Source organism: Ranitomeya imitator, chromosome 2 (assembly GCF_032444005.1).
Source record: "Ranitomeya imitator isolate aRanImi1 chromosome 2, aRanImi1.pri, whole genome shotgun sequence".
Classification (NCBI taxonomy): Eukaryota; Metazoa; Chordata; class Amphibia; order Anura; family Dendrobatidae; genus Ranitomeya; species Ranitomeya imitator.
Window position 1 is genome coordinate 750,371,114 of NC_091283.1, and position 21,138 is coordinate 750,392,251.

Sequence of the window (21,138 nt, forward strand, 5' to 3'; positions counted from 1 at the left end):
ACAGAGTCAGCCTCAGAGAGGAGGAGGCAGAGACAGGCTCAGGGAGAGAGAGGCCGAGACCATAGTAATGCTGATGGGTTGCCCCGGCAAGGAGAAGGTGGGGAAGGGCGCATGGGGGAACACAGGAATGTGATGCCCCCTAGCGCCCTCTAAAGCAGGGAGGTGTGATGAGGGAGCAGCCGCCATCTTGGAACAGGCATACTTACAGATTGGCGTGACTCCATTTTGTCTCCTGGTCTCAGGTCGGCAGCTAGGAGCGCTCCTGGCCCCCACCTTTTCTATGAATAAAGTTCCTATTGGTATGCTAACGGGCTGAGCTCAGTGTAAACTGTAGACGGTATTTCAAAGCTCCATGAGGAAACCACGCCACCAGGGCAGTCTCCCCGGTGGCCATTTGCTCTAGGTGCAGTTCCTTTACTGACCTGAGAGACAAAGGGGGCGCCGGAGAGCTGGGCCTTTGTAGTGACGTCACGGATTGGTGACGTGGGAGGAAGGGGTAATCCTTCACAAGAGGGGAGGAAGGGACGAACCAAGGGAGACAGGCTGGGAAAACGGAGGGAAGACAGGAGGAGAATGAGCCTGAGAAAACAGACCAGACCGGAGCAGAAAAGGATCTGAACCAGACAGGGCCAAACGAAGGTACAAACTGCACACAACAATCAGGCACCTCCATTATGGAGGCGAGGCGTGATATAGCCCAAAGAAGTACCTGATTGGAGAAGACAGGAGCAGGGAGGATCCGAAATGGTTAATTGGAGGAAGAAGTGCACGCCCGCGTCCTAAGGCGCATGTGTGGAGCAGGTACAGGACGGGAGGAAAGAGGAGCGCGCACCCCACGCCGAAATCCCCGAGCAGCAGGAAGAGGACGCGGGGAACCGGCGCGACACTGAGAGCGGCGAGGAGAAATGGAGAGAGCGGGACTGATAGGAGAAGCGGCCGCAGCGTCAGAGGAGGCCGGTATGACAGCCAGTACCTGCTTTGTCAGCCTGTATTTCAGCCGAAACAGCCTGCACCTGCGGTGCCAATCTACACCATGTTCCAAATTATTAGGCAAATTATATTTTTCTCGGATTTTCCTAAAGAGTCGGTGCAAATGACAGTCAGTGTAATAAAAGTCATCACCCGTTAGAGTATACATTGAATTTTATTGGAGAAACTTCCCAATGATTACAGTATAATCTCCAAAATGAATAAAAACTCAAAATGCACTGTTCCAAATTATTAGGCGCAGTAGAATTTCTATACATTTGATATGTTTTAAAGAACTGAAAATGCTCATTTGTGGAATTGGCAGCATTAGGAGGTCACATTCACTGAACAAAAAAGCTATTTAACTCCAAAACATCTTAACAGGCCAAGTTACATGTTAGGAACCCTTCTTTGATATCACCTTCCAAAATTCTTACATCCATTGAACATTGAGTTTTTGGAGAGTTTCTGCTTGTATTTCTTTGCATGAAGTCAGAATAGCTTCCCAGAGCTGCTGTTTTGATGTGAACTGCCTCTCACCCTCATAGATCTTTTGCTTGATGATACTCCAAAGGTTCTCTATAGGGTTGAGGTCAGGGGAAGATGGTGGCCACATCATGAGTTTATCTCCTTTTATGCCCATAGCAGCCAATGACTCAGAGGTATTATTTGCAGCATGAGATGGTGCATTGTCATGCAGAAAGATGATTTTGCTCCTGAAGGCACGTTTCTGCTTTTTATACCATGGAAGAAAGTTGTCAGTCAGAAACTCTATATACTTTGCGGAGGTCATTTTCAGACTTTCAGGAACCTTAAAGGGCCCTACCAGCTGTTTCCCCATGATTGCGGCCCAAAACATGACTCCTGTTGTGAATTCTGTGGTCAAGCTCCCTCCTGTGGTCATGAGTGGTACTTCGGCTGGTTCTGTCTATGAGCTTCCTCTGGTGGATGTGAGTGGGGCTGCGGCTTCTGAGTTTCCTTCCTCAGGTGACGAGGTTAAGTCGTTAGGTGCTGCTCTAGTTAACTCCACCTAGTTCTTTGTTCCTGGCCTCCAGTCTATGTTCCAGTATTGGTCTTGCTCTCTCCTGGATCGTTCTTGTGGCCTGTCTGCCCTGCATAAGCTAAGTTTTGCTTGTGTTACTTTTGTTTGCTATATTTTCTGTCCAGCTTGCTATATTGGTTTTTCTTGCTTGTTGGAAGCTCTGAGACGCAGAGGGAGCACCTCCGTACCGTTAGTCGGTGCGGAGGGTCTTTTTTGCCCCCTCTGCGTGGTTGTTTGTAGGTTTTTGTGCTGACCGCAAAGCTATCTTTCCTATCCTCGGTCTATTCAGTAAGTCGGGCCTCACTTTGCTAAAATCTATTTCATCTCTGTGTTTGTATTTTCATCTTACTCACAGTCATTATATGTGGGGGGCTGCCTTTTCCTTTGGGGAATTTCTCTGAGGCAAGGTAGGCTTATTTTTCTATCTTCAGGGCTAGCTAGTTTCTCAGGCTGTGCCCGAGGCGCCTAGGTTTTTGGTCAGGAGCGCTCCACGGCTACCTCTAGTGTGGTATGATAGGATTAGGGATTGCGGTCAGCAGAGTTCCCACGTCTCAGAGCTCGTCCTATGTTAGTAACTATCAGGTCACTTTGTGTGCTCTTAACCACTAGGTCCATTGTGGTTCTGAATCACCTGTTCATAACAGACTCCTCCACCTCCTTGCTGACATCGCAGCCTTGCTGGCTCATGGTGGCCATCCACCAACCATCCACTATGCCATCCATCTGGACCATCCAGGGTTGCTCGACACTAATCAGTAAACAAGACTGTTTGAAAACTAGTCTTCATGTACAGTACAGACCAAAAGTTTGGACACACCTTCTCATTTAAAGATTTTTTTGTATTTTTATGACTATAAAAATTGTACATTCACACTGAAGGCATCAAAACTATGAATTAACACACTTTTTTGTTAAGTATATAATTCCACATGTGTTAATTCATAGTTTTGATGCCTTCAGTGTGAATGTACAATTTTCATAGTCATGAAAATACAGAAAAATCTTTAAATGAGAAGGTGTGTCCAAACTTTTGGTCTGTACTGTCTGGGCCCACTGCAACCGTTTCTGCTTGTGAACACTGTTTAGGGGTGGCCGAATAGCAGGTTTATGAACCACAGCAAGCCTTTGAAGGATCCTATACCTTGAGGTTCGAGGGGCTCCAGAGGCACCAGCAGCTTCAAATATCTGTTTGCTGGTTTGTAATGGCTTTTTAGCAGCTGCTCTCTTAGTCCAAAGAACTTGCCTGGCAGAAACCTTCCTCATTATGTCTTTATCAGCACGAACATGTCTGTGCTCAGATTCAGCCACAAATCCCTTATCAGTACGATGACCATGCTTACGTTTTCAGGAAATAGCTAATGTTTTCATCCCTTGACCAAGGCATTGCACTATTTGATGCTTTTCAGCAGCAGAGAGATCCTTTTTCTTTCCCATGTTACCTAAAAACTGTGGCCTGCTTAATAATGTGGAACATAATTTTTTAGTAGTTCTCCTTTAATTAGAATCACCTGGAAAACTAATTATCACATGTGTTTAAGATTGATTTCAGTGATCCATTGAGCCCTGTGACACAATTCCATCCAGGAGTTTATTTGAAAAACAAAACAATTAAATCTTTATGACACTTAAATCCAATTTGCATAATAATTTGGAGCACGGTGTATATATCAGCCAGACCTACCTGCACTTGTCAGTGCTTCAGTATACCCATTTGCATCTGTGGTTCCTGGGTTTCTGCCATGCCTGCCTGTATAAGCTGTACTCTCAGTTCCAGCTATATGTCCCATTGGGGTCAGCTGCTGCCCTGAAATAGCACCTGTTGTCCATCGGGAGCCAAGTCTAACTCCACCATTTGGGACTGTAGTAAAGAGTCAGGTGCTCACAAAAAATGCCCCTCCAGGCTCTCCTCGAACCATGGCACAGTGAATCCACCACTCCCATTACATCAGTCAAGGAGGAGGTGGTGGGGAATAGATCTAGAGTGACAGAGACTTCAGATCTACAGCCTGATTTACATATGTGACGACGATGGGTGTTGACCTACTGTGCCATGGGCCGGGCTTACCATGGAGGGGCTTTACTAAGCGAATGCCTGATTTCCTCTAGAGCCTTTGATGGTTAGGATAGGCTTGGCTGCAAGTCACGAGGTGTCACTCCAGGGTAGTCCCCGGACCTGCAGCATCTGACCCATGGGTCAAAGCAAGTATGTGAAGTACATGATTGCGATACTGAAGCACAATCAGACGGTCCGAGGTTGGGACAGGCAGCACAGGATCTGGTCGCGCCTACTTATAGCGATGCGGAGACAGCATGAATATGCAGCAAAGTTGGAAGTGCCGCATGAGGACTCAGCCCGGCAGCCTGACATGGGAAGGAGCAGAGCGGCAAACGCAGTGAGTTGCATGGCGCTGTGATCGAGTTACCGCTGTGACACATATCAATTCAAACCCTGATTTCTCAATAATGGGGAAAGGACTGCTTATGTAAGGGTATTGCTGGAATTGTCTTTGAAAGAGCTACATTCACATATAGATAGTTTGGGGGGTGAAATCCTGCTCACAGATTCCCTTTAATAATATTGTTTTTCTGTATGTATGTATTTCGTCTCTCATGCCAGGAAAGGGGTGGTGAAAAAACAGATTTTTCACTTTTTTCTTCTCCCTTGCTAGCTAGTCCGATAAAATTGAACTCAACAATATTGAATCTGTTTGCAACTTCCACCTCCACCCAGCTTTCCCTGGGATTTTTTCTCACTTATATAATAAAATGAATAGTGTTCAAGGCAATTATACATTTATCTATTTTCAATGGGAAGCAAATTGTATAACCAACCTGTTGCCTGAGCGTTGGCACCATAAATGAATGAACAAATTGAATCAGTTGAACAGCTCAGCTGTTTGGCTTAGTAGTTTAAGGCTTATTCACACATTGCGTTTTTTTCCTTGCAGATTTGAGCCTTCAAAGCATTTTTCTAACCCCTTAATGACCGCCGATACACCTTTTAACTGAAGACAAAAAACTGACTGGCACATCCAGACTAGTGTGAATAGGCACATACACCTTTTAACGGCAGCAGTTAGGTGTACTTATTCCTCAGTGCCACTTTGTAACAACGCTGAGAAATAAGGGTATAGCGCCCCCCAGCATCAGAAAATCTTCAGGTTCTCAGCTACCAAAGGTAGCTGAGACCCGTGAGAACATGATGTGGGTTGGTTTTTACTGTACCCAGTGTATTGGGTGAATAACGGTGACCGCAAAAAAAGTCAGATTTCCCATTTATTTCTCTCTCCTCTGATATGATCTAGCATACCAGAGGAGAGGGAAATGGGGTCTCCTGAGCCCCCCCCCTTTACCTTTGCCTTCCCTGGACCCTCCAGCTCTGTCCCTCAGCTCTCCATATCATCTACCCAGAAGAAACTGGTGGGCGCATGCGCAGTGCGCCCCCCCGACATCTGCTGGCCGGCACCCAACAACAATAGGAGATGTTTCCTATTGGTTCATTTAGATCTCTTTGACAGTGATCATAATAAAAAATAGTAAATTAAACTCCCTTCATCACCCCCTTAGTTAGGTAAAAATATTAGAATTAAAAAAATGTGTTTTTTTCCATTAGGGTTAGGGTTGGGGCTACTGTTAGGATTAGGGTTGGGGTTAGAACTAGGGTTAGAGTTGGGGCTAGTGTTAGGGTAGGGTTAGGGTTGGGGCTAGGGTTAGAGCTAGGGTTAGGGTTGGGCTAGGGTTAGGGTTTGGCTAAGGTTAGGGTTGGGTCTAGGGTTGGGGTTAGGGTTGTGGTGTTGGGGTTAGGGTTGGAGTTAGGGCTATGTTGGGGTTAGGGTTGTGTTGGGGATATGGTTGTGTTGAGGATACGGTTGTGTTGGGGTTACGATTGTGTTGGGGTTACAGTTGGGGTTAGTGTGGTGTTGGAGTTGGGGTTAGGGTTGGGATTAGGGTCAAGGGTAGGACTGTGTTAGAGTTGAAGTTAGAATTGGTGGTTTCCACTGTTTAGGTACATAAAGGGTCTCCAAACGCGACATGGCCCCTGCCTTTGATTCCAGCCAATTTTGCGTTCAAAAAGTCAAACGGTGCGCCCTCCCTTCTGAGCCCTGCAAATGTTCCCAAACAATGGCTTTCCCCCACATACGGGGTATCGGCGTACTGAGGAGAAATTGCACAATAAATTTTGTCGTCCATTTTCTCCTGATACCCTTGTGAAACTAAAAAAATTTGGTTCCAAAGTAAATTTTTTGTCAAAAAAGTAAAATGTTGATTTTTTTCTTCCACATTGCTTTAGTTCTCGTGAAGCACCTGAAGGGTTAATAAACTTCTTGACTGTGGTTTTGAGCACCTTGAGGGGTGCAGCTTTTTAGAATGGTGTCACTTTGGGGTATTTTCTGTCATATTGATACCCCAAACTCACTTTAAATGTGAGGTGGTCCCTAAAATAATGGTTTTGTAAATTTTGTTGGAAAAATGAGAAATCGCAGGTCAACTTTTAACCCTTATAATTTCCTAAAAAAAAAAAATGTTTCCAAAATTGTGCTGATGTAAAGGAGACATGTGGGAAATGTTATTTATTAACTATTTTGTGCGTTATGACTCTCTGATTTAAGGGCACAAAAATTAAAAGTTGCAAAATGTTCTAAATGTTTGTCAAATTTAAGTTTTTTCATAAATAAACGCAAGTAATATCAAAGGATTTTACCACTAACATGAAATACAATATGTCACAAAAAAATAATCTCAGAATCAGTGGCATCCATTGAAGCGTTCCAGAGCTATAACTTCATAAAGTGACAGAATTGTAAAAACCGGCTTGGTCATTAAGGACAAAATTGGCTCTGTCACTAAGGGGTTATAGCTACAGCATCTCAATTCTTTCAGCAGTTTTGCAACATTTTTCATTTATTCAACTCAAGTAAAAACTCACAGAAAAACATGGCAAAATGCATGTATTTTATGCAGTGCTTTTCCTACGAACACACTACATGTGCCTTTAGAAGTAAATTGCAAGGTCATTGCCTGCCTGTATGCTGCAGCAGGTTGGGTGACCTTGTGTTCTTGACCCTGGATGGACCCGCAGCTATCATACACTTTTGGCATATTCTATAAAAATGTCTTAAATGTTAAATTAGGGAATACCCCTTTAGGGTCTAATGCACACCCCTGCATACTATGCACTGAGCCTTGCAAACACAGGCATTCAGTATGGCGGTGTATTAGGCTACTTTCACACTAGCGTTAACTGCAATCCGTCACAATGCGTCGTTTTGCAGAAAAAGCGCATCCTGCAAAAGTGCTTGCAGGATGCGTTTTTTCCCCATAGATTTGTATTGACAACGCATTGCGACGCATTGCCACACGTCGCATTCGTCGTGCGACGGATGCATCATGCTTTGGCGGACCGTCGGGAGCAAAAAACGCTACATGTAACATTTTTTGCTGCCGACGGACCGCTTTTTCCGACCGCGCATGCGTGGCCGGAACTCCTCCCCCACCTCCCCGCACCTCACAATGGGGCAGCGGATGCAATGAAAATCAGCATCCGCTGCACCCGTTGTGCGGCGCAAACAACGCTAGCGTCGGTAACCTCGGCCCTACGCACTGCGACGGGCCGAGCCCAACGCTAGTGTGAAAGTAGCCTTATACTGTAGAGATGTGGCATTCAGTGGAACATGGTACAAAATTAAAGATCCTTATACCTTTATGTATAATTGAGAGACTTAAAGAAGTGTAGAGTAGGGCGGCATAGAAATCTGTTGGTGTTGTATTATACCTTCATACTAGTCGCAGATTTTACAAACATGTAACAAAAATAAAATTAAGAAATGCATCTTTATTATCTTTGTGTGACAAAATGGTTCTGCTGGTTTCCTAGTGCTAGGCAGTAGCTATTATCATGGATATTGGCTTCCCGCTGCAGTACAGACGTGGCTTTCATAAAGTGGAAGCTGCTACAGCCCAAATGAGATTTTCTGTTTAGCATGATAAGGATTAAAAAGGCCTTATGCCGGCCAAATTAGCAAATTGGCTCAGCGTTTTTACTGGCTTAACTGTCTTCTTACATGGGAGATCCGTACAGTAAGAGACCACGCTGATATAGTGGAGGACTTTCCCTAAAAATGATCACATATAAAACATCCTAATAAACAAGCCCTATGACTAGGACAAATAGACATTGTGTTACAACGTAATACTTCTTCACTTGCATGACAGCAGTATGCACGTACCGTATCGATCAGTACTTACACATACACTTCTATTACATGTACAGTATATAAGAGCTGCACCATATGTGCACATACTTTATAATTATCAGGCTGCTCAAGCAAATACCATAGCACTTTCTTCTTTCTTCCTTTTCAGAAGTGTCAAATCCTTGAAATTTCTTTTTAGATACCGCTGTGCAGTATCTACATGTGCAAAGCAAACTCTTTTAAAATTGTATTTGAGGAGTTTATACTGGTATCGATCATTATACTGGTATCAAACATTTTTCATGTGACGTTCAGAGCATTAAATGTAAGCCATTCTTATCCACCCAAAATTGATGCCTGCTCCATTAAAAAAACTGTCAGATCAACTTACCAAAGCTGCATATATGGGCATGCAGGTCTTTGAAATGTGAATCCATCTATAACTTTTAAATCTTCTATCTGTTGCTGCATTCCCAAGTAATTAGCATTTTAATATATATATGCAAATGAGATGTTAATGACAGCACTTCCTCAGCCTTTGCCTCCTGAGGTTGTTTTTCGGCACATCACCAGCCTCTTTATCTTGATTGACCAAAGATACTTAATGGAAAGCATGCCAGTCAATTATATAGTAACAATCACAATAATGAGTGATTTATCAGAGAGTAATAAGACTGGATAGGACCGTACCAGACAAACTGCATTTTCAACATGACCAAAAACCCATAAAGAAGCAGTCCCATTATATGCAAATCACAAAAAGCTTTATTAATAGCAACAGGTATAAAACGGCAGAGAGAGGATCCCCCATGACACCCTCAGCACGTAAAAAAGGAACACGAGTGGGTGCACATAATAGTATCTACTAGTGGCAGTATTGTCAGTACCAGCCTTAGATGTACAGTACATGAGTAGTCCAACAAAATATTTACAATACAGTACTGACATAGGATGTCAAGCATACATACGCACACATGTGGTTGTACATACCCGTAAATCGAATGGTGTAAATAGATATGCACCTAGCTCCTGTCCACCCCGACGCACGTTTCGGCAGATGCCTTTCTCAAGGGGTGAAACTCACTGTCTGATATCCTTGCCTGGCACCTAACGTCACTGGCAATGCGATATCAAGATAAAGAGTCTAATAAAAGAACCTCGGCAGACAATTACTTGGGAAGTGCTGTGTCACACCCAGAGCACTTTATGCCTTATTTGCATATAGGATAAGGGATGTGCAGAAAATCCAGATCCTTTGAACCTGGCTGTCTTCCCTACTGCTGGAGATGACTTGATGTATAGTTGAAATCACAAAGCTCACCTACAGATCACTGTCTGAGCACTATAGATAGTAAAGTAATGGCACTGTAGCATCCAAATTGCTACCTACCTCCTTGTTTTCACTCAAGTCCAATGCGCTTGACAACAAGACTCTTCTGTTTAATTCTTTGGGACTTGTGGTGCTGTCCCGCAGATAATTTGGGGGTTAATTGTCTTTTTAATTATTTCCTTCTGAGAGCCTAGGGCAGGGTGAACCCTACTTAATTCTCTGAGTCCCTGTCTCCTTGCCAGTTATAAGTTCTTCTTGACCTGGTTTACATCTCTGTTTCCTGCTCTTGTTGTGCTAGTATTGATTCCAGATTTCTGGCTCATATTTTGATTTTAAAATTTTTATTCTGTTTCTGTCCCTGACTTTGATTTCAACCCCTACTTGATGACTCTTATTTCTGCCAGCTTGCACCAATGGCCAGCAACTCTTCCATGGCACCAACCAAGCCCGGATCCATTTACATTGATCAAATGGTCAAGGCCAGAGAAACCCGTGAAAGCTGGTAGACGTACAAAGTTACATAGTTACATAGTTATTAACGTTCAAGGAAGACTATAAGTCCATCTAGTTCAACCCATAGCCTAACCTAACATGCCCTAACATGTTGATCCAGAGGAAGGCAGAAAAAACCCATGTGGCAAAAAGTAAGCTCAACCTTGGGGAAAAAAAATTCCTTCCCGACTCCACATACGGCAATCAGACTAGTTCCCTGGATCAACGCCCTATCAAGGAATCTAGTGTATATACCCTGTAACATTATACTTTTCCAGAAATGTATCCAGTCCCCTCTTAAATTTAAGTAATGAATCACTCATTACAACATCATACAGCAGAGAGTTCCATAGTCTCACTGCTCTTACAGTAAAGAATCTGCGTCTGTTATTATGCTTAAACCTTTTTTCCTGCAAACGTAGAGGATGCCCCCTTGTCCCTGTTTCAGGTCTATGATTAAAAAGATCATCAGAAAGGTCTTTGTACTGTCCCCTCATATATTTATACAATAAAATAAGATCACCCCTTAGTCTTCGTTTTTCCAAACTAAATAGCCCCAAGTGTAATAACCTATCTTGGTATTGCAGACCCCCCAGTCCTCTAATAACCTTGGTTGCTCTTCTCTGCACCCGCTCCAGTTCAGCTATGTCTTTCTTATACACCGGAGACCAGAACTGTGCACAGTATTCTAAATGTGGTTGAACTAGTGACTTGTATAGAGGTAAATTATGTTCTCCTCATGAGCATCTATGCCTCTTTTAATGCATCCCATTATTTTATTTGCCTTTGTAGCAGCTGCATGACACTGGCCACTGAATATGAGTTTGTCATCCACCCATACACCCAGGTCTTTTTCATTGACGGTTTTGCTCAGAGTTTAAGAATTAAGCACATAATTATACATCTTATTACTTCTACCCAAGTGCATGACCTTACATTTATCCCCATTAAAGATCATTTGCCATTTATCAGCCCAAGCTTCTAGTTTACATAAATCATCCTGTAATATAAAATTGTCCCCCCTGTATTAATTACCCTGCAGAGTTTAGTGTAATCTGCAAATATTGAAATTCTACTCTGAATGCCCCCTACAAGGTCATTAATAAATATGTTAAAAAGAAGAGGGCCCAATACTGACCCCTGTGGTACCCCACTGCTAACCGCTACCCAGTCCGAGTGTGCTCCATTAATAACCACCCTTTGTTTCCTATCCCTGAGCCAGCTCTCAACCCACTTACACATATTTTCCCCTATCCCCATTATTCTCATTTTATGTATCAACCTTTTGTATGGCACCGTATCAAAAGCTTTTGAAAAGTCCATATACACTACATCCACTGGGTTCCCTTGGTCCAGTCCGGAACTTACCTCTTCATAGAAACTGATCAAATTAGTCTGACATGAATGGTCCCTAGTAAACCCGTGCTGATACTGGGTCATGAGGTTATTCCTCTTCAGATACTCCAGTATAGCATCCCTTAGAATGCACTCCAGGATTTTACCCACAGTAGAGGTTAAGCTTACTGGCCTATAATTTCCGAGTTCAGTTTTTGTCCCCTTTTTGAATACTGGCACCACATTTGCTATACGCCAGTCCTGTGGTACAGACCCTGTTATTATGGAGTCTTTAAAGATTAAAAATAATGGTCTATCAATGACTGTACTTAATTCCTGCAATACTCGAGGGTGTATCCCATCCGGGCCCGGAGATTTGTCAATTTTAGTGATTTTTAGACGCCGCCGCACTTCCTGCTGGGTTAAGCAGGTGACATTTAATTGGGAATTTTTATCACTAGTCATTTTGTCTGCCATGGGATTTTCTTTTGTAAATATTGATGAAAAAAAGTCATTTAGCATATTGGCTTTTTCCTCATCCTCATCCACCATTTCACCCAGACTATTTTTAAGGGGGCCAACACTATCATTTTTTAGTTTCTTACTATTTATGTAGTTAAAGAATATTTTGGGATTTTTTTTATTCTCTCTGGCAATGAGTCTCTCTGTCTCAATCTTTGCTGCCTTGATTTGCTTTTTACAGAATTTATTTAATTTTCTGTATTTATTTAATGCCTCATCACTACCTACTTCCTTTAATTCTCTAAATGCTTTCTTTTTGTCACTTATTGCGCCCCTTACAGCTCTATTTAGCCATATTGGTTTCCTCCTATTTCTAGTATGTTTATTCCCATACGGTATATACTGTGCACAGGTCCTATCCAGGATGCTAATAAACGTCTCCCATTTTCTTTGTGTATTTTTATGTATCAGGATATTGTCCCAGTTAATTGCACCAAGATCCTCTCTCATCCGTTGGAAATTTGCCCTCCTGAAGTTTAGTGTCCTTGTAACCCCTCTACTACACATCTTTTTAAAGGATACATGAAAACTTATTATTTTGTGATCACTATTTCCCAAGTGACCCCCAACCCTCACATTTGCTATGCGGTCTGGCCTGTTGGTTAATATTAGGTCTAGCAGTGCCCCCCTTCTTGTTGGGTCCTGAACCAGTTGTGAAAGGTAATTGTCTCTCATAGTTGTCAAAAACCGATTACCTTTGCTGGAACTGCAGGTTTCTGTTCCCCAATCTATTTCAGGGTAGTTGAAGTCCCCCATAATAATGACTTCTCCTTCATCTATTTGCTTTATGAGGATATTCTCCATTGCTTCCATTATTTTTGGAGATTTATAACAAACCCCTATCAGTAATTTATTTATTTTTTTCCCCCTCCCCTTGTCTCCACCCACAGGGATTCTACATTTTCATTAAATTCACCTATATTATCACGCAGGATGGGTTTTAAGGACGATTTTACATATAGACACACCCCACCCCCTCGCTTATCTGTACAGTCATTTCTGAACAGACTATAACCCTGCAAGTTAACAGCCCAGTCATGGCTCTCATCCAGCCACGTTTCAGATATCCCCACCATGTCATAATTATGCTCCAACAACATTAATTCTAATTCGTCCATTTTGTTGGCGAGGCTTCTGGCATTAGTATACATGCACTTGATGTTCTTCTCTGTACCTCTATTCTTTCTTAAATTATTAACTGTTCTAACCACACCCCCCATGCCGCCGCCACCCCCAACTTCCTTATTTGTGCCCAGGTCTCTATCTGCACTATCTTCCCCTCCTATAAAATGAATACCTTCCCCCCAATCCCTAGTTTAAACACTCCTCCAACCTTCTAGCCATTCTCTCCCCCAGCACAGCTGCACCTTCCCCATTGAGGGACTGAAGGACTAGCGCTAAGCCCTATAAGAGCCGCCAGTCTTCCACACATAGTGCCCCAGTGACAGGCACATGCTATTCACAGTTTTGCTTGCACGTCTCGCCTCTGCATTTTGTATAACAAGTGGACTACAGACTACAGTTTGCTAAAAATCTGTCGGTAAACCATAAAATAACTAGAATTCTCTAAAAGGTTCAGGTAAATATAGCATTTCCAGAAATAATTATTAAAATGATTACTATTTTTTTCTAATATTTTTCGTAAAATGTTTTCAAAGTAGAACTTCATTTTTGTGTTTTTTGATCTATGTCCACAATGTAAGGATTTTTCTTCTATTGTCGAAATCCTGACGTGTGCGATATTTCAGGGATTTTTTTTTGTATTTGTATATATTTGGTATTCAGTCGTGCCCCTCCAGCTGCGTGTTCTCCGTGACTGATTGTTATCTACCCTTTGTTCAGCCAGGACTACAGCCTCCCCAATGGGACAGTCTATTCTGCAGTTGTGAGCATGCTCAGATGGAAGCTATATATTATCTTGGAGCTGTCTTTTCAGCACCATGCGATTGTAAGCCACCCAAGTTGTTTCTTCTCCTGCTCAGATCCAGCCAGTGGGGCACATGTGTTCCTACCAGTGCAGGTGAGTGAGGATGTATGGTAGGGGTATGGTGTATCTGCAGGAGGAAGGTGCTGGCACAGGCAGAACAGGGTGGGTCTGCTTGTTATTAGGTCTTGCCTGCAGCCGGCTAGAGGACACCTTGGGAGAGATGCAACATTGCAGGCAGCGCTCAGTCTCGCTCGCTTCTTCTACACATATTAATATCACAGACATCCCTGTTAGTGATTGTAGCCCCTTAGAAATAGAAAACAGATTTGCAACCATGGTATTACTCCGGTTACCATAACGACAGATTTCTCAATCTGTAAAATACAGCATGATCTGTTTTCGCTATCCTCCAAGGGTATTTCCTTACAGGTATTAAAAGTTAAGTTGAGGTTAATAGGATCGGGGTGCATTTTTTAGGTATTTTTCAGAATGCATGTGACTTAACCCTTTTAGCTCATCCGGCTCATGCTAAATTGCAGTCATTAGCCTTCTGAGTAGCAAAGGGAAACGCATATTTTACAGCTAGAGACAAAATCTTACCTGACCCCCGTAAGCAGCGGCGTCAGCACCACAGGGTTTGTAACCACCTCAAGATTCACACTGCAGAGGACATAGGAGTTAATATTCTACTTATGTCATTTTCAACGCTTGAAATGCTTCTTTACCCTGTAATCATAGCCTGTAGTCCTATGTAATTAATATTACCAATTGTCTTTATTTCCTTGCCCCCATTTTCTAATCAAGTCATTTTGACATGAGTATTATTAAATCATAAATTAATTTCTTTCTTACAGTAATTGAAAAACAATATTTTATTATTACATTATACTGACAACAATTTTATAGCATAAAATGCCCATGCTGAGTTCATCTTATGATACATGTATATTTACCAAATTTATATGCATTTAAAATGATTACAGTTTATTCACATATTATACACGGATATATCTACATGTATATGTTTGTATGTGTATTTATATCTGTGTATATATATATATATATATATATATATATATATATAGTGTATGTGTGTTTGTATGTTTATATACACAGTGCCTTGAAAAAGTATTCATACCCCATGAACGTTTCCTTATTTTTCATGTTACACCCACAAACTTCAATGTATTTTGGGGGGATTTTATGAGATATACCAACACAATTTCGCAAGTATAGAAGGAAATGATACATAGTTTTCTAAATATTTTAAAAATGTAAATCTGAAAATTGTGATGTTCATTTGTATTCAGCCCCCTGTAGTCTAATACCCCTAAATAAAAGTCTGACTAATCAATTGCCTAAAGAAGTCACATAATTAGTAAAGTCAGTATGTGGGTAATTTATTGTTTATTTATTTGTTTGAGAACATTAATGATCCTACAGTATAATGAAAACCAAGGGTTACACCAGACAGGTCAGGGATAGAATTGTGGAGAAGAGTAAAGCAGGGTTAGGTTATAACAAAAATACCGCAATCTCTGAACATGTCACAAACCACTGTTCAATCCATCATCCAAAATGTAAAGTGTATGGCACAACTGCAAACCAACCATGACATGGCCGTCTGCCTAAACTGACATCCCAAGGAAGGAGAGCACTAATTAGACAAATAGCCAAAAGGCTATGATCATTCTGGAGGAGCTGCAGAGTTTCACAGTTATTATTATTATTATTATTATACATTTTTATAGCGCCATTTATTCCATGGCGCTTTACATGTGAATACGGGGCAAATATAGACAAATACATTAAACATGAGCAGATAACAAGGCACACGAGTACATAAGGAGGGAGGACCCTGCCCGCGAGGGCTCACAGTCTGCAGGGGGTGGGTGAGGATACACTAGGAGAGGGAAGAGTTGGCTGTACGGCTGTACGGCTGTACGGCAGTTCAGGTAAGATAATCGGCCTACAGGGCAACTACTAGTCATATGCTCCAAAAATCAAGCCTTTATGGAAGGGTGGCAAAGACAATTTGAAAGCAAGTCATTAGAAGTCCTATTTGCAGTTTGCAAAAAGCCGTGTAGTGGACACAGTTATCTTGTGGAAGAAGGTGCTCTGGTCAGATTAGACCAAAGAAGAATTTTTTGGGGTAAATACAAAATACTATGTGTGGCAAAAAACAAACTCAGCAAATCACCCTTAAAACACCATCCCCACCATCAAATATGGTGGAGGCAGCATCATATTGTGGGGATGCTTTTATTCAGCAAGGATAAGGAAGTTGGTCAGAGTTGATGATAAGATGAATGGAGCTAAATACAGGGCAATCCTAGGGGAAAACCTGTTATAGACTGGAAAAAACTTGTGACTGGGTTGCAGGTTCACCATCCAGCAGGACACTGACCCTAAACATACAGCCAGAGCAGCAATGGATGGTTTAGATTAAAGCATATTCATGTGTGTGAATGGCCCAGTCACAGTCCAGACCTAAATCTCATTGACAATCTGTGGTAAAACTTGAAAATTGCTGTTCGGATGCTCTCCATCCAATCTTACTGAGCTAGAGCTAGTTTGCAAAGAAAAATGGGAAAAAATTTCAGTCACTAGATGTACAAAGCTGGGAGAGACATACTCAAAATACTTGCAGCAGTAATTGCAGCAAAAGGTGATCCAACAAAGTATTGACTCAGTGGGGGCTAAATACAAATATACATCACAATTTTCTGATTTATATTTTTAAAGTACTTCGAAAACCATTTATCATTCCCTTTACACTTCACAAATACTTGCTACTTTGTATTGTTATACCACATAAAATTCCACCCCAAAATACATATGAAATATATTTAAGTTTGTGAGTGTTACGTGAAAAAAGTGGAAACGTTCACTGTATATGAATACTTTTTAAGGCACTATATATATATATGTGTGTGTTTGCATATTTATATATAGTGTATATACAGTTGTGCCCAAAAGTGTACATGCAACAGCAGAATTTTTACTTTCTTGGCCTTTTTTCAGAGAATATGAATGATAACACCAAAACTTTTTCTCCAGTCATGGTTAGTGTTTGGGTAAAGCCATTTATTGTCAAACTACTGTGTTTTCTCTTTTTAAATCATAATGACAACCCAACACATCCAAAAGACCCTGATCAAAAGTTTACATACCCTATTTCATAATACCGTGTATTTTCCCCTCTAACATCAATGACAGCTTGAAGTCTTTTGTGGTAATTTTGGATGAGGTTCTTTATTTTCTCAGATGGTAAAGCTGCCCACTCTTCTTGGCAAAAAGCCTCCAGTTCCTGTAAATTCCTGGGTTGTCTAGCATAAACTGCGTGCTTGAGATCTCCCCAGAGTGGCTCAATGATATTGAGGTCAGAAGACTCCAGAACCTTCACTTTGCTCTGCTGTAGCCAATGACAGGTCAATTTGACCTTGTGTTGGATCATTTTCATGTTGGAATGTCCAAGTGAAAGCACCTGTCAGGATGCAGTAACAGTTGGAGGCAGAGCAAGGGTTAACAGAGGGATTTAATATAACAGCAGCACTGCGCACAGGGAGTAGATAAATTGAGGGGAGGAAGTTAACTCTATGTTTGATATATTTAGGGGCAACAGTTGTATGAAATGATAGGGGAGAGTTCAAGGCTTCAAACTTATCTGGTGTCGATGAGAAGCAGTCTCTGCGATGATGGCGGGGGCGTTCCTGTTTGAACGCTTGAAGAATCCGGTGTTGTCCTGGTCCAGAAGGGGTCCTGGGTCCCTATGTCGATGGTGGTCCTGGGATGTCCGGTTGCTGTTCATTGATCCAAGAGGAGATGAACTGGAGAGGAGACAGTCCTTTCTTTTAAGCGCCGACACAGCACTGGAGTATACGTGAGCAAATCTGTCAGGCAGCCATACTCGGTCTGTGGCCTGGTTGTCCCATCTTGGAGTGTTCCCCCTGCAGTCTGGGCATAATTAGGAATCACTCACGATGAGTGACGTTACGGGAGTGGGAACAGTCGGGAATCTCGTGGAGCGTCTCTGCCTATAGTCTCCGGTAAGCCTCTATAGGCCCCTCTGGCTTGGGCCTACTTTATCCTGACTACATGGCATGGGAGGACTCTCAGCCTCCGAACACTACAGCTTCCCACCACCACTCTGCCTGTTCCCATGCACTGTTGCCCTTTTATGCTCTCCATGCCCCTTGGTCTTAAGTTCAAAAGTCTGTCCAGAGAACTAAACTCTCCCCCCTGCAACTCGGGTGACAGCACCGATGGTTCCGGACTTGTCCCGGACAAGGCACGCCAAGGTTGGCTCTCCTCCTCACACAAGTACTTCCCATGCACAGCTTCCACGTTGATAATTGCAAATTCGCCTTCAGTATTTGCTGATAACATGCTACATTCATCTTTTCTTAAACTTTAATCAAATTTCCTGTGCCTTTGTAGCTCACACATCCACAAAACATCAGGGATCCACCTCCGTGCTTTACAGTAGCAATGATGTTCATTTCATCATAGGCTATGTTTGCCTCTCTTCAAATGTAACGTTTATGGTTGTGGACAAAGAGTTCAATTTTGGTCTCATCACTCCAAATTACCTTGTTCCAGCAGTTTTGAGTCTTGTCTCTGTGCTGTTTTGCATATTGTAGGCAAGATACTTTGTGGCATTTGTGCAGTAATGGCTTTCTTCTGGTGACTCGACCATACAGCCCATTTTTCTGCAAGTGCCTCCTTATTGTGCATCTTGAAACAGTCACACTGCTAGCTTTCAGAGAGTCCTGTATTTCAGCTGATGTTATTTGTGGGTTTTTCTTTGCATCCCGAACAATTTTCCTGGCAGTTGTGGACAACACTTGGCTTACCTGACCGTGGTTTTGTTTTTACAGAGTCCCTGATTTTCCATTTGTTAATCACAGTTTGAATGCTGCTGACTGGCATTATTAATTCCTTGGATATCTTTTTGTATCCCTTTACTGTTTTATACAGTTCAACTACCTTTTCCCGTAGATCCATTGACAATTCTTTTGCTTTCCCCATGACTGACGATCCAGATAGGTCAGTGGCTGGATGAAAGATGCAAGAGTCTGTCTGGATCTGTTATGATCCGGTGACCTTGGAGCTGCATGAGAACTTTCACTGGAGAAAGTGGCCACTATACTGACCGCAACCCTGAACTTAACACCGCAACTAGAAGTAGCCGTGGAGTGTACCTAACACACCTAGACACCTCGTCACAGCCGGAGGACTAAATTCCCCTAAAGATGGAAATCGAAATACTATCTTGCCTCAGAGAAAATCCCCAAAGGATAGACAGCCCCCCACAAATATTGGCGGTGAGTCGGAGAGGAAAAAACATACACAGGCAGAAAAACAGGATTTAGCACAGGAGGCCACTCTAGCTAGATAGGACAGGATAGGACAGAGTTCTGTGCGGTCTCTATTAAAACCCATCAAAAAATCGACAGCAGAATATACAAAAAAACTTCCTACATCCAAGTAAAGATGTAGGAGCGTATATCTGCAACTCCAGTGAATCCTACAAACAGAGCAGGAGTAAACTGAAACAAGCACACAACAGTGTGCCACAGATACAAAAAAAAAAAATTGGCAGCTAAGCAGGTGAGGCCAGGCAGATATCCAATACTTCCAAAGAAACATTGACAACTGGAAAGGGCTAATGAATCCTGCACACTTAAATATCCCAGTCAGAACAGCAATTAGCAGATACACCTGGCCAGGACTGTGACTCAGAGACAACTGCATTCCCACCTACCACCACTGGAGGGAACCCAAGAGCAGAATTCACAACAGGATCCCAGAAACTCATCTTTTATGCACACACACTGATTACAAGCAAAGAAGTCACAGGTGGGGTTGTTGCCTTTAGTAGCCATTCAAACCCATTTGTGTCAACTTCTGTTCACTTTATCAGGCCAAAATCACCAGGGTATGTAAACTTTTGATCAGGGTCATTTGGATGTTTTGGGTTGTCATTATGATTTAAAAAGAAAAAACACAGTAGTTTGACAATAAATGGCTAAAATAAATAAATAAATTAAAGAAAATTAAATTGGTTTCATGCGGCATCTGGTATGCATCTTTAAGCTGTATATAGTGCACAATTTACGGCATGACCCCAAACACAAGTATTATATTACACTTTTAAAAACAGTGTTTTAAACAGTGCTAATTAGTTACTTGGACATTTTTATAGAATGTGATAGAATCCACTTCAGCACCCATAAAATTCTGTGGACCCTTACTGCACCTCCATGTGTCTCTGATTTTATACAGAAGTTATTTTCTATCAGATTTTATTAGAGACCATAAGAAATATATGGAATGCTGCATTGCATTCTGTATTATGGAGGTGTTACTATTAAGATAGGGTATGGTGTCTGATGGGGGTATTACATAGCAGCACACATAATACAGTCCTGTAGGGGCACTGTTTCCCCCCTAGAGAGCGCAAACACACTGCATTTCCATGTGTATAAGTAATAACCCACGTCTTTCAATTGTCTTCTGCCAAATTATAAAAATTCTATTCAGATGTTTCTAATACGGCTGCTACTATTGCTCCTAAGGAAATGTGACTTATCTTTTCCAGACCACTGGCTGCCAAAACTGCCAATGGTGCGGTAGTGTGGTAGTATCATTCTCCAAAAAGGTTTCAATCTTTCAATCTTGCGTAATAACAAAAAAAAGTAAGAAAAAAAATCTTACCTTCTGTGCTTCCACGCCATTACGCTTTGCTACAATGTAAAAAGGTCTATTCGTTCATTGTGGTGAAACTTCAGTTTGTTGCTACGATTACTGCAAAATCGAGTCATAATATTTGTGTATCGACAGAATTGTAAACTGTAGCATTTTGTGGGTTTTTAGTAAGTTTACAGTACCGAGTGAGATAATGCTAACAATTACTGACAAGTATTACTTGTAAGGATCTAACGACCTATCATTTAAAAAAAAAACAGGTGCCAGCGATCTAGCGCAATGGTCCCAGTCTTTGTAAACGATGCCAACGGATTGTGACTGCTGCAGCCAATAAGCTGTGAGCAGGCGGCGGTGGGAGGAGTGAATGGTTCCATCTGGGTTTTGTCTGATCGACATTATTCACAGATTTAGGCCAGGGTCACACTAGCGTTAAATAGCACTCGAACCAGTGTTAATCTATGGGGCAGCTCACATCACCGTTTTTTTTCTCGGGCTTATTCTACGTGCGAGTGAAATCGCAGCATGCTGCGATTTTACACGTATATCGGCCGAGTCTCGCCAATGCAAGTCTATGGCTGCGAGAAAAAAATCAGACACCACACGGATCATCAGTGTA

The 21,138-nt window shown here is 42.1% G+C and overlaps 1 protein-coding gene across 1 annotated transcript in view; it reads left to right on the forward strand.

Annotated features, from left to right (window-relative positions):
• Nucleotides 1-13,817: 13,817 nt before the first annotated feature.
• Nucleotides 13,818-21,138, forward strand: part of PSD (pleckstrin and Sec7 domain containing) — a 631,535-nt gene continuing 624,214 nt past the window's right edge. Inside the window, exon 1 of the mRNA XM_069753283.1 lies at nt 13,818-13,904. The gene's annotated coding sequence lies outside the window, so the exon portion shown is untranslated. The remainder of the gene's footprint in view (nt 13,905-21,138) is intronic.